The sequence below is a fragment of the Ambystoma mexicanum genome, chromosome 9, assembly GCF_040938575.1.
Source record: "Ambystoma mexicanum isolate Mex_15411 chromosome 9, UKY_AmexF1_1, whole genome shotgun sequence".
In the NCBI taxonomy this organism is placed as follows: Eukaryota; Metazoa; Chordata; class Amphibia; order Caudata; family Ambystomatidae; genus Ambystoma; species Ambystoma mexicanum.
Genome location: NC_090931.1, coordinates 1,060,632,359 through 1,060,645,689, shown reverse-complemented (window position 1 = coordinate 1,060,645,689; position 13,331 = coordinate 1,060,632,359). Strand labels below are relative to the sequence as shown.

At 44.9% G+C, this 13,331-nt stretch overlaps 1 protein-coding gene across 4 annotated transcripts in view; it reads right to left on the bottom strand.

Moving 5' to 3' along the window:
* ITGB6 (integrin subunit beta 6) overlaps positions 1–13,331 on the bottom strand; it is a 382,803-nt gene that overhangs the window by 198,542 nt on the left and 170,930 nt on the right. The gene's annotated exons all lie outside the window — the stretch shown is intronic.

Here is a 13,331-nt window from a genome sequence, read left to right as displayed (position 1 = left end):
ATGCACCTCGACTCTTGCCTTTACCTTTTCTCTTCTGAGCCCTTAAAAACTCATGCATTCCATATTCACTCTATATGTACATATAGGTTTTATTAAATATCTACCCCCACACATACAGAATTTGAAGCCACTCAAACAACAAGCATTAGTTTGTTAACAAGTTGTAGTTTAGGGATGTAACTCTTACACCCATAAAATCTTGACAATCAAAATGCGTCTCAGTCTCGATTGGCTGTTTTCACCGTCTATGTGTGGATCCTGTTCTGTGGAGGGATCGAATGAATTTGCAGTAGATATGTCTACTACAACATACAACAACATTTAATCATAATTCTTCAACTACTTGTAGGTCTGATTAGAGTTTTCAAAGCTATTGCTTTCATGAGATTTCACTCCTGTTTGGTGCATGTAGCACCATGAATGAGCTTTAATGCTAGGCAGGCATTTGGCTGTAAGGTACAGCAAGTCTCCACTATAAGAATTCTGATGCGCAGAGCCCCTTTAGAATGTTTTCAGGAATCTTTACCTCTTTGGTGGTGACCACAGCTTCTCCAAGTTGTAACCATGCAAGAAACCATCAATTGAAAGTGATTGAGGTGTTCACCCTTATGGGCCTTTTGCCAAGAAGACAACTACCCGCTCCTCCAAGCCATCAGGGGCCTTGTAGTTCTGAAAAACCCATGATGGAATCAGGGATTCCCAGTGTAGCACTACTAGTCAAGCCCACCCAAAATATTCTGCTGACACACTGATCATGCACCCTTACATCTCTACTGCTCCTATGCATGGATCTTCATATTATGGACTGAATGGAGCAGAGGTGGTTTTATGGATTGAAGGATGTCTGGGGCTTAGACCAATTGGATAATTGGGACTGTGACCTAGAGTGTAAGTACCAGGGACAATGTGGGTGCTGGGGTCGTAGCCCAATACCATTGTATTTGGCAACCATCAATATAATTATAAACAAACTCAAAAGAAATTCATCAAAAACTAAGGTCATGCCTTGGGTCCAGAGACAAATCTCTGGACATTCATTCTGGCGCTCTAGCTTTGGAAGCTGATCTGCTTCTGTCAAACTGAAGAACAATCTAAGCGTATTCATGATCAATAAGTTTTGCCTGTATGAATGGGATTTATAAAGCATGAACCTAGCTGAGTAAAAAGACAGCGCTGAACAAAGGGGGTGCATCCAGGGGCTTACAAGTTTCTTACAGTGGCAGCAGAGAAGCTGGGATGGGTAGGAGGAGCAGGGGAGAGGGATCCTCCAGATGGGGAGAGATATAGTTGAGTGGAGAGATGAATGACTATTGAGAGGTTCTTTGAAGAGTAGGGTCTTCGGGTCCTTCCCGAAATGTAGGATGAAGAGGACCAGTCATATCTGCATTGGTAGCTTGTTCCAGAGACAGGTGCATAGAAGGAAAAGGATGTCCATAAATTGATCGAAATCGAAATGTCTGAAGGAAAAAAAAAACGAAAGTTATTTGAATGAAAATAACCTTCGGTTTTCTCTCCCGCAGACATTTCCGACAAACTACTCCCTCCTCCCCCTTACTTACCTTCGGGCAGGACACCTCGCTGTCTGCCGCAGTCTCCGCCATCTCTCTGAGATGCCAGTTCCCTTCACTTACGTGCATGGTAAGTCGGAGCCGCAGGGTACTTTCTTTTTTTTAAACTTTATTATGTGGGTCGCGGGGGACATCCCTGCAACTCTGATGCAATTACAGTGAACAAGGGTGCGAGGGAGACCCTGCATCCACCGCTCCCCTTGCTCACTCTAATCACACCGAATGGTATATGTTTTCAAAATGTTCTTCTGTATGTAATTTCCGTACAGCCGAAATTCGAACATATCTACCATTAGATTTATTATTTCGGTCTTTTATACAGATACCAAAGGAAAACGCCTGTTTCCTGGGTTTTTTCAAGTTGCAATCCTTTGGTTCCAGTCTGGGGCTGTTGTGGCTTCTGGTGGTGTGCTTGTCTCTCTAGATGGTAAGTTTCCTGGCCAAGCAGAGAGGTGTTTTGGTTTCGGATGCTTTATAGCCGATGCAGGCAACCTTGAACATAATGTGTGCTTGAAGTGGAAGCCAGTGCAGGTCCTGAAGGATGAGTTATGTGGTGGAATTTTCTTAATCTTGTGATGAGTGTGCTGCAGCATGCTGAATATCTTTCAGAAGGGTGAAGGTAGCATCTGTGACTCCTCCGAGTAGGGAGTCTCCACCGTCCAGGTGAGAGATGACCAGAGCTTGGACTCTTCTGAAACTCAGAGCTGGGATGAAAGGCTTGACTTTGCGGAGGAGTGCAATCTCGTACCATGTGCTTGGGTCTTCTTAGTGATGTGTGTTTTGAATTAGAGATCATAGTCGATAGTAAAGCCTGGAAATACTGCACTGGGAGAGAGTGAAGCATGAATCCGTCTAGCTTCATCTCAGTCTGTCAATTCCGGACTTGGGCATGCTTAGTGTGGCTTTACTGGAGCCCCAGGTTGCTGCCACATCTATATTTGTGTTGTTCCAAAGGATATTGTGGAATTGGGATCCCCTCAATGTGATTGTGTAGTCCTTCCATAAGTAATCTTTAGGAATAGGTCTCGGCATCAAACAATGACTGCTGGTGTGTCTACAGTGAGTACAATATGCATCTGCAGTCTTCTATTGGTTCTCGCCTCTATGATCACATTTCTCTGGCACTTTGCAGCCTTCCCTGCCTGCTGGAACAGAAAGGAAATGGACGAAAAGCATGCAGCCTTGCTTAAAAAGCAATGTTTATGGGTACCCTGAGTTTTACCAGATGCAGGCTACACCACTACACTTCCTCTTACTTAAACTGTGACAAGATCTCTGCTGCATGTCCTTAAAGTGAGGGAGGCCCGCTGGAACTGTGGTGCGGTTGAGCATTTTTTTCATGGACTTTGAAATTACTTTCCACTGGAACTCCATTTCATGTAGAGCATTAAGGTTCAGAAAAGAACTTAAATCACAGATTTGTTGTCATATATTTAGGATGCATCAGCTATGGCTTAGCATCAATTTGTCATATGAGGTATTTTTTAATTATTTTGGTAAACTAAAGAAACCAGGGAGGTCAACTCCAAAGCCCTAAAGGGTGTCATTAAGGTAGTGCCATTCAACTGAAGTGACTGTTGTTTCCACCTATGTATGTAGAGGGGATCCATTCTGGTTAGCTGTCACAGAGACTCTCACAAAATAAAGTGACTTCCTCGCATTATCTGAAAATTCCTACTGGTATCAAAGCCCACTTGATCTTGTTGTATTCCAGTCATTAACACACTATCCATAATTATCTTCATAAATATATTTGAATCTACATTAACCAGAGAGATAGGTCTGCAGTTACCACAAACAAAGATCTCTGCATCATTTCAGTAGTGTCTACCATGTGCCATCCACTGCAGCAGAGTACAGAGGTGCATTACATAATGTACCTCTTTGACTGTGTCTAGTTAAATGGGCTCACAGTATTTTCCCCTTACAGTGTTCATATACAGGTCTATGACTAGTTCACATGAACCTCCATCACTGTACTAAAGATAACATTCCAGCATGGTCCATTGTAATCAATCTTCCAGATGCTTGAGGTCAACCAATCTGAATCCCCCAAAAATACTGCTAATGCCTCTCATTTCCCAATATTGTTTATGTTTTGAATCTAGGATTTCCCATTACATTGATGTTTTTAATCTAGGTGCATTTCCCAATACTGTTTAAGTTTTGACTCAAGGTGCATTTTACAATACATTTATGTTTTGAATCTAGGTGCTTTCCTACCACAATCCGCCCCTCATCACACATTGTTACTACTCTCAGGCTACACTCTGCCTACATGCCAGACACTGCAAAGATCAGAGCTGCATGCTGGCGCTCCAGAAATCTAACTAATGACCTACCCGGTCAACCTCCCCACTTCCTTCACCCGCCAGCCCTTCCCTGCCCAATCATACTCACAGCCCCCTCTCCCTGCTTCACCACACCCAGCCTGATGCTCACCTACCCCGCTCAACCCTCCTGTCCTCATACCATGCAGATCTCGCACCTCCCAAAACAGAGCTTCATGCTGGCACTCTAAAATCGAAAACATCTGTCCCTTCAACCACCCTCCCATCTCTCCACTCCTGCCCTCCCCATCTAACTACCCTCCCACACACACCACCTCCAGCCATTTATCCACCTCTCCCTCCACCAAGCATACCCTTACTACCTACCAGCCCCTCACTAACTAACACTTCAGATCCCTAAGCACAGAGAGGGCCGCCCTGGCCAATACACCAATCTCAACAGCATCACCCACTTTCCCACACACTCCACTGGCCCACTGAACCTCCCAAAAGAACACTGTTCACATCCACCTCAGGACCCCGCCCTCTCTTCTCCTCTGCTCTATCTGAGATCCCAATCTTTCCCCTTCCTGTTACGCCCAACAGTACCCTCCCACCCCAACCCCAAAGCTCCTCCAGTGGCCTGAAAATCATCCCCTCAGCTGAACATCACCCTTGGCCTTCCTCGGGAACCCCCCATCCTTTCCTCTGCCACCTCCTCCCTCCTCACCTATCCTGCCCTTCTGATCCTACAACAATTTACCTCGCCACCCTTGCCCGGTCAGACCCTCGCACTCACCTTTCCTTTGCACCAATGCAGACACCAATCCCTGCTTTTGTCCCTAACCCCCCTACATCCAGAAACTTAGCCTGCTCTCTTGCATAGTCATCAACGCCAGGTCAGTCTCCAAAAACAAATTTAACATCTTTGACCTTATCTCAGACGTAAATCCAGACATCCTCTTTGTCACAGAGACTTGGTTCTCTGACAATTACGAACCTATTGCACACAAGGCCAGGTTTCAACTATCCCCCTCAAACACCCACAGCTTTCTTCTTCTGTACAGACCGCTGGCTACAATAGGATCTTTGCAGATTCCTTCATTGAGGCTCTATCCGCAATCCTAACCCAGAATCCTTCTCTTACCATATTAGGAGATATTAACATCTGGTTCGACACCCCATCAAACCGCATGACATGCTCGCACACTGATAACCTAGAAGCCATCATTTTGACACAATTGATATTTCTCCCCACCCACTCCACAGGCCATACCCTTGATGCTGTATTCAGCACTACAAACCTGATATCCACTTTCCTCCCCTGGCCTCTAATCTGGACAGATCACTCTGTAAACTTCTTCTCCCTCCTGATCTCCCCATTCTCCCTCCCCAGCACAACAACCCTCCATCTCCAACCTCCCCACCCCCGTCACTCTCTGAATAAAGTCACTATTAACCACGATCTAGCTAACTGCCTCCTAAACCAACTCCCAGTAATCTCACTTTAGGAAGGTCCTTCCCCCATTGAACTCTTCGATCATTGGCTCTCCAGTGCCCTCATCCCCCTGACTCCAACGAGCCATAGCTCCCAGAAAGTGGGCTCCATCCCCAAGTGGTACACAGCCCACCTGAAATCTATCAAAACCCTCAAGCACCGACGGGAGCAGACTTGAAAAACCAACCCCTTCATCTCAAAACAAAACCTCTCTTGCAGGATTGACAAGAGCTTACTGGTCAGAAATTAAAAAAGCCAAAACTAAACTTTTATGGGAACAGAATCAACAACTCCTGCAACCCTAGCCAGAACTGCACAGAATCATCTCAGAATCCAAAATGCCTCACTGCTCAACCCCTTCCCCCCAACTCCCACTCTATGACGCCCTGTCCGAACACTTTCACAATATCGGCATTGATAGACACTGCTCCATTCTCACCAAATAAGCCGACCTTCAGGCTCTCCTGGAGACCACTGCAGCCCACGCTTCTTAAGAACATCCAAACGACAACATGTGCAGGCAGCATTGCACTTTCTATCATTAACCAGTCCCTCTCCTCTGGTATCTTCCCGAAGGCATTCAAAACCCTGTATGTCAAACCTCTCCTCAAAAACCTATTGCTCGATCCCCTCCTTCCCTCCAACTACTGCCCTATTTCCAACACCTGCTTCATTGCCAAACTCTTGGACCGCACAGCATACAAACAGCTCAGCCTCTTCATAGAAACCAAGAACCTTCTTTCCCCAGCCCAAATAGTCTTCAGCACCCATTGTGTCGGTTTGGGATGACATAAAAATAACAGCAGACTCGGAAGGATGCACAGCTCTCATCCATCTCCACCTATCTGCCACCTTCAACGCAATTGACCACACCATACTCCTAGACAGGCTACTCTCCTTAGGAATCAAAGATGCCGCTCTAACATGGATCTCCTCCTTCCTCTCAAACTGCTCGCAAATTATGCTCCTCCCCCCTTTCTCCTCGATCTCTCACCCTGTTCCGGAAGAGGTCCTGCAGGGAGTCTCCCTATCTCCCCTCCTCTTCAACATCTACCTTAGCCCACTCCCTGCACTCATCCGATCTCATACACTTTTCTGCTACAACTATGTCGATGTCGATAAAACCATGTGCATCACTCACTGTGCCCTCCATAACACTGGATCCAAATTCCTCCAAGATAAGCTCACATGATATCAACCCTCCTGAAACCTAAGATCTGCTGCTGCTCTCATCCTCGTTATCCCCCATTACAACTCCACCAGATTGGGAGGGTCCTCGTTCTCCATCCAACCCCCGCCATCTGGAACTCCCTTCCTCTCCACATCCGCCGGATTGACAATTATCTCTCCTTCAGAAAGGCCCTCAAAACCTGGCTCAAAATACTCGCGGCTAGAAACACTTGTGTACCGGCACGTTATAAATGCCATATCATATCGTATCATATCATATCCCACAGCAACCTGAAATACTCTCTCCCACCCCTATCTCTATCGTCAAGGCATCATACGCATGCATCAACCTCACTCAAACCTGCACACCAACAAGCCACATGTACATACACCTACAGGCGGATGCCGGCTGCTGTCACAGCAGGCTATCCTACACATTCAATCCATGCACTCAATGTACACAAATACACAACTGTTCACATGGCTGCTTTCTCTCAGACTGGTTCTCCCTGACAGTTTGATGGTAGCTGGTTCTTTACCAAAGAAATGTTCTATGATAGCTGCCTGGGGCACGAAATTAAGTACTGTGTTACCATCCGTTACATCCGCCTTGACTACACACCTCAGGATCCATATTAGTGACCTATCAGCATTTAAAGGGCTATGGGAACTGCAGGTAAAATACTCAGAACATACTTGAAATCAAAATCTTAAGCTCAATCACAACTTGTCTATTACGATTAGAAGAGGTATTCAGCCCGCATTTCCTGTTCCTATCTAATGATAACGCAGCCTATGCAGATGACCCCAGCACCCAACTATTTCAAAGACAATTGCAATGTAAGAACTGTAAAGGCTACCACATGTACTGCTCTAGTAGAAATTGAGAAGGTTATCAGCTGTATCTCACTTAGATGAGATGTGAAGGTTAGACGGATTGGAGGGTGGGCTGTGTGCTGTACTCATATGGATCTGGGAGTGGGCATTTTGGGATGCACCTTATAAAGTTATCCCATCTATTCCACTTATGATATGATATGATAGTTTATTTATATAGCGCCTATACACAATGTGTTTCAAAGCGCTTCAATGCAAGGGAGGGAACAAGGGAAAAAACAATGACATTCTTACAGTCCATGAACAGTAAGGATGTGAAATTAACTATCATACTCGGCCTGACGACATTTCAGATGGTGCAAGAGCTAAGACATAGATAAGGAAGGGAGGGGAAGAGTGGGGAGGAAATGGAAACAGACAGGCGACTACCATACTAGGCCTGATGACATTTCTGGTAGAGCCGGGAAAAAAACAAGAGGTGAGGGAGAGGCGTGCAGAAAGATAGGGGAGGAACAAAACAAGCGACTATCATACTAGACCTGATGACATTTCAGATAGTGCTGGAGGGGGTGGGGAGGAAAAAAACAGTAAGGGGAGGGAGGAGGAGACAGAAGAGGTTGCTATCATACTAGGTCCATGGACAATTCTGATAGAGTTAGTGCATAGAAGAAAGTAAGGGGAGGAGATGGGAAAAGGGAGAAGGGAAAGGAGGGGAGAATAGAGAGTTACCAGTCAAAAAGAGTGGAGAAGCAAGAGAGGAGAGTGAATACAATTGCAGAAGTCAGTAGTATCACATAATGGCAACAGGACTTGCCCTTTTCTTCGTCTGCCCTTCGCTTAGGACGCCCGGGCTTGAGACACCCTTGATCTAATAGTTAAGAGCAGGAAGGAAGAGGCAGGGCTAAGAAGGTGGGTGGTGCTTGCTAAGTGGTGAAAAAGAGCAGCAGGCAGGAAGGCACCAGGTGGGCGGGGCTTGCTAAGTGGTGAAAAAGAGCGGCAGGCAGGAAGGCACCAGGTGGGCGGGGCTTGCTAAGTGGTGAAAAAGAGCGGCAGACAGGAAGGTACCAGGTAGGCGGGGCTTAGGTCAGGTGACCTAGATCCACTTGCACCTGCTCCCCATCTGCAAAGGAAAATAGGCTGGAGGGCTCTCCTTAAGTAGGGAAAAACAGCAGCAAACAGGAAGGCACCAGTTGGGCGGGGCTCGCTAAGTGGTTAAAAAGAGCGACAGGCAGGAATGCACCAGGTGGGCGGGGCTTAGGCCAGGTGACCTAGATCCACTTGCACCTGCTCCCCATCTGCAAAGGAAAAGAGGTTGAAGGGCTTGTTAAGTAGGGAAAAAAATCCCTTGAAGATTTATGATGGTTTGCTATCCATCGCACAAGTTAGCCATTGTATATATGCCGGTATGCTTGATATTGAATGTAAAGATGTCTGATGATAGCCTATTATGGAACTTAGAAAATATCAAGTAAGACTATAAGGGTAGCCAGTCTATTGTGCTTTGGGATCCCATGATCCCTACACCCAAAGATGCCTGTCTGCCATGCCTAGAAGACGTAGATAGCTGGGTTGCTTACTGGAGCTTAACCAGCCCAACTAATTCCTAATCTTGGCCAAATACACAGACACATTCTAAGCCTTTCTGAGAATGTTCTCATACTCGTTTTTCGGTCCCCCAGGGTATTCCCACCACAAGCGTGCTGAAGCCATACAAATGGGAAATGGCGCTATATAAATGACTACTACAACTACTACTACAAAGCTTCTTCCCTCCTAGCACCGAGGCAGCCCATGACTGAACACCCTCATCTCAGTATCTGGGGAAATAAAGTGCTCCTTGTTGCACATATCAAAATCTGGTCCCTCTTGGGCTCCTGCCATTTAAAAAGTCTTAAGGATCAGAACTCCATGCTCATCACAGTTTTGACTGTGATCATTAATTCATCTGTGGCGACGAGTATTCTATCCCTGCCTTCAAGAAGGCGAAAATTACAATCTTATTAAAGACACATTCTTTAGACCATCTGAATGTTGCTAATGTTCACCATGCTTCTTTACTAGCCTTTCTTGCAATAATGATGGCACACAGAATCAAATTTCGAGACTGCTGACTTTCTTAACCCTCAGTAAGCTGTTTTCTGTACAGTTAGGCCACATAATACAGCCTTTGGATGCTTTTCAGTTAGCAGCAGATGGCAACGATATTTCTACTTTTATCCCTACCTGCAGCTTTGTAGACTGGCGGAAGCCAGCATGGTCTGTGGCTCCTTGAGGACTGATTCATGCATTCTGTATCCATTCCGCCATTCAACTCACAAGAGCTTTGCTTTAAGGTGGGGCTCCCCAGAACCCCTCACTGTCCACTCTGCTTTTTAAAATGTGTATGCAGCCAATGACAACGCTCAGCCACTGCTATAGCCACCGCTCTTAGTCTTATACTGAGGATACTTAGATTATTCTCTTTTTGGATGGGACAGAGTGTCATTGCTAAAAGAATTTCAAAGTTGCTCTTTGCCCATTGCCCAAGTTCAGGAGCCTCCATAGTGGTTCCTATGTGAATCAAATTACAGGGGGTAAGATAACATGGTCTTTGCTACCCCAACAGAACTTCCACAGGGTTTAAAGGACATAAAGTCCTTACCCTACTTCTCCCTTGCTTGACTGCGATCAGTTGAGTTCTGGTCAAGGATCCTCTCCTGGGCTTTCCCTTAGGCATTGGGAATGGGAGAGGGTTCCCTTGTTCTTACCTTTGAAAACACTTAGGGGCTCATTGTCGAATTACAAATCTCTGCTGTGTACTTTTCCTCATTTGCACACCAAAGTGCAAAAAGGGAGTGTGTAATGGTGGTGTAAATGCATAATGCCACCCTTTTGCGCTTCGCCATACAAAATGAGTAAACACCACCTGACATGTACAGATGTCAGGCAGCTTTTACAGTGGATTTCTGTGGCATCCACCTGCTTTTTCTGGTGCAAAAATCAGGTGGATACCGTACGAATCCACAGCATTGGTGCCAGCATGAAAATGCATGCTCGTGAAAATGCTGGAGTTTTTGCATGGAGAAGATGGAGGGCGAGGCAGAATCATAACTTATGGTTCCTCCTCCAGGCTAATTGTTTAAAATGAGCCACACTGCACAGAGGGTAGGCCCCTCAACTGAATGTATAGGAGGTAGACCCCAACCCTCTCAAACCAAATGCAGATTACTTGTCGGGTTGATCAATGACTCTAGTACTGTAAAAATCAGAAATTTAGTGCCTTTCAGATTGAAAAGCACTTTGAAGGGCAATTTATTTTGTGGGGTCAGAATGCCTTGTGCAATGAAGGACCTGTTGGGTAGCATACATTTATCATAGGTACCACATGTCTAGGCTTTAAATTGAATAGGAACCAAGTTATGATTACCTCTAAGATGGTGCTGGGCATAGAAATAATGGATTTCTGCAAAATCATGCTGAAATAATGAAATTATTACCTCATAGCAGTAGATTGAGGCAGGGCCAAATCCAGACAGTTTGTTCAGACTTCATATCAGCAATTATTAGATAAGTGACACACTTGGTGTTCAAGGCAAGGTAGCAATAAAACAGACAGCTGGTCAGCAACAGTTGTTGGGTTCACAGGGAGGGCACAAAGCGGATGCCTATACTTGGGCTCTTGTGACAGGGAGACATGGTGCTGCTTGCAAAAATGATCTCAAGGATGATGTCAGAAATGTTCTCTCTTGATACTTCAAAGGATTCATTGTAAAGGTCAAGTGTATCACATACAATTTTAATTAGTTGCATGCATAGGTATTACATGGGAACTTGGTGAGTGACTGTTCAGTCAACCAACCCTAGAAGGGGAAGGGCTTGTCTTTGAGCGTCTAAACCAATAAGAGTGAACTCCATCATGAAATAGAAAACTGTTCCAACTGCAAACTGAATATAAGGGGGCTAAATTCAGAGCTTGTTAGATAACTGTTGGAGTTCCTGGAGTATGCTGACTGCTGTCTCTTGCTTTGCTGTACCCTAGAAGAATAAAGATGCCTTTGAATTTCAGCCTGAGTCATTGCCTGCTTTCATATTTGGTCTCCAGAATGGCTTCGGAGATCCAGAGATGTCAAGACCCTAGGGAGGGCGTTGGGCCCTCCTGTACAACACTGTTATTTGAATGCATAAAAGTCTTACATAGGCCTTTTACACATTCAATTATTGTTACTGCTCAAGGAACATGAGCACCTTAGAAACTGCATGTTGGTGTTGCTAACACTTGTTCAGATTACTTCAAAGACTTGTAGCTACCTGCAAAGGTTTCCATGTGGACTTGTGACGGTAGCCACTTATAATATCGAATGCAAAAATGTCGAAAGAAAAAATGTCGGAAAAAATTATAATGTGTTTTTTTTTAATTTGTATGTTTTTTGGGTTTAGGTAGTAAAAATAAATGGGGGGTTGGGGGGAGCCCCGCCATTAAAACAATTAATTTAAAAGAACCACATTCGAATTTTGTTTTTTTTTCCACATTTTTCTTTTCAACATTTTTGCAGTCGACTTTTTCACTATAAACCACTTGTGACTGTAGGCTGTAATTCCCAAGGACTCTATGGGGATATTTGGTGCTATTACACCGGTGGTAATAGCGCCAAAAATGGCCAAAAAACAGACAGAAAGCTGGAGGTGCAACTCCAAACATTCCGCCAAACTCATGATTGGGCCAACCCTTAAATGTGGTGGTAATAGCATTAACACTGCATTTAAGGGCTATCACCCAACTCATGATGAGGCCCTTAATTACCTGTGATTTCTAATTGATAAAAGTTGTCTAAGGCCTAAATAAATATTACTGTATTTTTATACATTTTGCCTAACTTGTGCTACTAAGAGTGCTCTGCAGGTGCTAAACTGAACCCTTCACCATTCCCACCCTTTCCTAAGTCAAAGCCTTACTGATCAGTCACACCACCTTAATAGAGTTTGTCTAGACATTAGTGTCTTTCCCTATTCAACAGAATAGGGTAGCTTCTCAGAATCTGTCCACAGGGCCGTTTCTGAAAATCCATCTTAAAAACCTGCATGGATCATCCCTCTGGAATGCTCTCTCGCATTACCTATTACTTGAAGTTGACGTCTTCCAATTCAGGCGAGGTCTAAAGACACATCTCTTCCATTCAGCTTATAGCCATGATGTGAACGTAACCATGGCAGCCGCAACCACTGCATCCAGGCCCCACGCATTTCACTGACTGTTTCACCTGAGACCATCCTCATCACGCATGATACTCTGACTGTTATTTAGATCAAGTGTGTTCCCCGTTCAAAGGGAGATTCACAATGAGTGTCAACACTCCAGGATGGCGCGCCAGCTTGACAACACATGCTCTGGAGGACTAACACAAGCTGTGCCACTATGTTCTGCTGCATTGCTTTGCACCATCAGTCCTCCCCCAAGTACCCTCTCTGAGGCGTTCAAAAGGTGGTGTGCAGTGCTCAACAAAGTTTAAAAAATAAACGCATACATCCTAATTGTGTGACAGATCTGGGGTGCTGTGTGCTCTCCCCAGTCAAAATCATACTCTGTGCCACCTTTTGAGGCATTTCCTGCCACAGTCATGCACAGCGACACTAACAGGCTTGCACAAATTCTTCTATAAAGCATCAACCCTGGGAGCTTTCTGAGGCGTAAGGCTTTTGACTTTGTGCTTTATATCTTCTGGTATTTTTGTCCTATTAAGTAGGCGCATTTTCAATTGAAAGACAGTGATACTGCATATGCAAGAAATATGCTTCAAATAAGGATTTCAATCAACATAACATACATTTTGACACAAATGCTTGATACAAATGTTGCTTCAGGTTCCCGGGTTTGGATCTCGGCAACGCAATCTTTGAGGGTGTGATGGTCCCCAGGTTACAGTTCACATGACTGTGTATCTCAGCAGCATTACTCGTTTCCCCTTCCCATAAAAATATGCTAAAAGTCTGCTTGCTTTATGGATTGTTTTG